The 4,260-nt window shown below is 46.7% G+C and overlaps 1 protein-coding gene across 3 annotated transcripts in view; it reads right to left on the reverse strand.

Moving 5' to 3' along the window:
• Nucleotides 1–4,159, reverse strand: part of XRRA1 (X-ray radiation resistance associated 1) — a 67,679-nt gene extending 63,520 nt beyond the window's left edge. For 2 of the 3 annotated variants that reach the window (XM_019975732.2, XM_019975731.2), the window contains exon 1: nt 4,004–4,159. The gene's annotated coding sequence lies outside the window, so the exon portion shown is untranslated. The remainder of the gene's footprint in view (nt 1–4,003) is intronic. The other variant, XM_019975733.2, reaches the window with a different exon arrangement.
• Nucleotides 4,160–4,260: the final 101 nt, after the last annotated feature.

The following is a 4,260-nucleotide window of genomic DNA, read 5'->3' on the forward strand; positions in this document are numbered from 1 at the left end:
TGGTCATCTGAGTTAAATTCACCCATTCCAGTCCATTTTAGTTCGCTGATTCCTAAAATGTCAATGCTCACTCTTGCCATCTCCTGTTTGACCACTTCCAATTTGCCTTGATTCATGGACCTAACATTCCAGGTTCCGAGGCAATATTGTTCTTTACAGCATCGGACTTTAATTCCATTGCCAGTCACATCCACAACTGGGTGTTATTTTCGCTTTGACTCCATCTCTTTATCCTTTGTGGAGTTATTTCTCCATTGATCTCCAGTAACATATTGGGCACCTACCTACCTGTGGAGTTCATCTTTCAGTGCTATATCTTTTTGCCTTTTCACACTGTTCATGGGATTCTCAAAGCAATAATACTGAAGTGGTTTGCCATTCCCTTCTCCAGTGGATCACGTTTTGTCAGAACTCTCCACCATGACCTGTCCGTCTTGGTGGCCCTACAAGGCATGGCTCATAGTTTAATTGAGTTACACAAAGCTGTGGTCCATGTGATCAGATTGGTTTGTTTTCCCTGGGGGTAGAGAGCTTAAATAGGAAGTGAAAATCACAAATCAGAAAGGAAAGGATCATTTATACCACCATTTACACAAAATAAACTTATGCATGACAAAAGCAGCAAAGACAAAACTTAAAGACACAATCTGGGAAAAGATATTCACTAAGTATCCTGGAAACTACAGTTTCCTATGAGGAATACCAGGTGAGAAGGTGTAGATTTATGACTAACATGTTAGGAAGAGCACATAACCCCCAGGTTACACTGTCTAGGAAGTAATCCCTAAGAAAAGTACGGCATTTACCTGTGTGATGGAAAAAACAAAGACCAAGTTCCAGACTTAGAGGCTGCCGACCTAGTTTCAGCCACCTCTGGTCTCTGTCTCAAATGTGAAGCAGCTAATCTCAATCTGATGGTAGTGTCTCTCAACTCCAAAATACACACACACACACAGACAAATGCTTCTCATCTACATTCAGTTCAGTTCAGTTCAGTCACTCAGTCATGTCTCTTTGCGACCCCATGAATCGCAGCACGCCAGGCCTCCCTGTCCATCACCAACTCCCGGAGTTCACTCAGACTCATGTCCATCGAGTCAGTGATGCCATCCAGCCATCTCATCCTCTGTCATCCCCTTCTCCTCCTACCCTCAATCCCTCCCAGCATCAGAGTCTTTTTCAATGAGTCAAATCTTTGCATGAGGTGGCCAAAGTACTGGAGTTTCAGCTTTAGCATCATTCCTTCCAAAGAACACCCAGGGCTGATCGCCTTCAGAATAGACTGGTTGGATCTCCTTGCAGTCCAAGGGACTCTCAAGAGTCTTCTCCAACACCACAGTTCAAAAGCATCAATTCTTCGGTGCTCAGCCTTCTTCACAGTCCAACGCTCACATCCATACATGACCACAGGAAAAAACCATAGCCTTGACTAGATGGACCTTTGTTGGCAAAGTAATGTCTCTGCTTTTGAATATGCTATCTAGGTTGGTCATAACTTTTCTTCAAGGAGTAAGTGTCTTTTAATTTCATGGTTGCAGTCACCATCTGCAGTGATTTTGGAGCCCCAAAAAATAAAATCAGCCACTGTTTCCACTGTTTCCCCATCTATTTGCCATGAAGTGATGGGACCAGATGCCATGATCTTCATTTTCTGAATGTTGAGTGTTAAGCCAACTTTTTCACTCTCCTCTTTCACTTTCATCTGCATACATTTGCTTTTTTCCATCCCTCTGGGCTATCACACTTTTGCCCCTCTTCTTTGCCTGACTCATACAAAAAGCTTCCCTGTATACCCTCCTCCTTTGGTTGACCTTTATCTGTGCTACCATCTTACCCCACCTCTTAATGGAGGCACTGTGCCACACTGTATTACAATGGCCTGCTTACCTATCTGTTTCCCACTCCTCACACCCCAGCCTCAGACTGGGAGCCTCTCACAGCCAGGCCTGGGTCCTAACCACATCTTTATCACCCACACCTCATACAAGGTCTGGACCACTGAAGAGGCTCAACTGAGTGCTTACTGAACCAAACAGAACCATGAACACAATGCTATGGAGTTCTCCATTCTGTCTGCAAAGAAAGGAGGAGGATCAGGAAAGGTTTCACAGAGCAGGTTGACATTAGAGCTGGGTCTTGAAACACAAGTTATTAAAAGATAAACATGAAGCTACAGAGGCATCTGACTGGATTGCTTCACAAAGATGAAGAAACTGCATGTAATGTTTCCATGCTGCTGCTACTGCTGCTAAGTCGCTTCAGTCGTGTCCAACTCTGTGCGACCCCATAGACCGTCCCTGGGATTCTCCAGGCAAGAACACTGGAGTGGGTTGCCATTTCCTTCTCCAATGCATAAAGTGAAAAGTGAAAGTGAAGTCGCTCAGTCGTGTCCGACTCTAGCGACCCCATGGACTGCAGCCCACCAGGCTCCTCCATCCATGGGATTTTCCAGGCAAAAGTACTGGAGTGGGAATGTTTCCATAGTAAGTACTTAATTTGTTCAATGATTTGGACATTTACATGAGGAATTTCAAGGGCTTCCCTAGAGCTCAGTTGGTAAGAATCTGCCTAAAAAGCAGGAGTCCTGGGTTCAATCCTTAGGTTAGGAAGATCCCCTTGAGAAGGAAATGGCAACCTACTCCAGTATTCTTGCCTGGAGAATTCCATGGACAGAGGAGCCTGGCAGGCTACAGTCCATGGGGTCGCAAGAGTCGATCACGACTTAGCAACCAAACAACCACCAGGAATTTTTAGGGATTAAAAAAAATAAAAAATGATACAATGTAGTAGCTCATAGTGTATTGGGTTCTGTTACATGGTAACTCAGGGAACATGTCTTTTCTGATCCCCTAGTATCTCTTAGTACAGCTGCAAGTAAGGTTGGTGCTCAATAAATATTGTGTAAAAAATTTAATAAAAATATAGACTATTATTACATCCTAAAACTGTAAAGGCAGAGAGGCAAAGGTGATATAGGCTGGGACCTGGGACCCTTTACTAGAGTGCTAGTACCTGGACAAACACCTGTTTGTACAGCAAAATATTAACACAAATAAACTAGAAGGGACTAAAAATAACTGCATGCATGCACAGGTGGGGCAAATTATGAACAATAACACATAAAAAGGCCAAAATCCAACTGTCTCTTCTGAGGTGCCAGGATCAAGAGTAGGATACTGTGCATGATCCCTGCACACAGCACCACAAAGGGTGTGGGCAGACCACAGTAAGCCACTCCCCCACCTCACCCATTTGGCTCCCTACCCTCACCCCATTTAAGGGACCAGCTCACTCACCACCCCCACCCTACCCCCCACACTGTTTCTTGCTTTGCTCTCTGCTGCTGCAAGAGGAAAGTGAAAGTCGCTCAGTCCTGTCTGACTCTTTGCGACCCCATGGACTACACAGTCCGTGGAATTCTCCAGGCCAGAATACTGGAGCGGGTAGCCTTTCCCTTCTCCAGGGGATATTCCCGACCCAGGAATCGAACAGGGGTCTCCTGCAACGCAGGCGGATTCTTTACCCACTGAGCTATCAGGGAAGCCTGCTGCAAGTGGAGTCCTAATAAAATCTTGCCCGAATTCCTTGCCTGGCCTCTTATCAATTTCTATTGATTAAAGAGTTCAAGGACCCCAGGTGGTAACAAAGGGAGCATGGCACGGGTTTGATGACGCAAACACCTGGCTGCTAAACTAGGTTCTGATACATGCTATCTGGCTTTGGTTAATTTCCTTAGTTTCCTCATCTATCTGTTCCGTCAGGGGACTAAATGAGGATGGATATATAGGCACTTAAGACTGAAGACAGCGCCTGGTAGGCAACAGGCACTCAGTGACTGTGAGTTCTCTGTATCACGAAAATAAGATGACAGTCACCAGAAAACAAGTGCAGTAACAAGGCTAAAAAAGGATAAGGACGAGCTACTACCCCATCCTTGAGAAACACTACATGTGGAGCGGCGGAGACTCTAACCCCTCAACGCAAACTAAGTTTCCAGCCGCACCTGCCTCCGGCGTCGCTTCCGCCTCCGAGATGTCCGCGGGGGCGACGCCCCGGTCGGGCGGGATGCGCGCCTCCGAGCCTCCCGGGAATCTCGGAGCCGCTCCACCGTGGGGCCTGCCACTACCTTCTCCACCCCTTAGTAACCGCGACGCGGCGGCCGGCCGAGAAGGCGGCAACCGATGGATGGAGCTTCTAATTACTACAAGTCCCGGCAAGCCTCGCGGCCACTTCCGCTAGCAACCTCCCGTCAGCCAGCCC

Source organism: Bos indicus, chromosome 15 (assembly GCF_029378745.1).
Source record: "Bos indicus isolate NIAB-ARS_2022 breed Sahiwal x Tharparkar chromosome 15, NIAB-ARS_B.indTharparkar_mat_pri_1.0, whole genome shotgun sequence".
Taxonomy (NCBI): Eukaryota; Metazoa; Chordata; class Mammalia; order Artiodactyla; family Bovidae; genus Bos; species Bos indicus.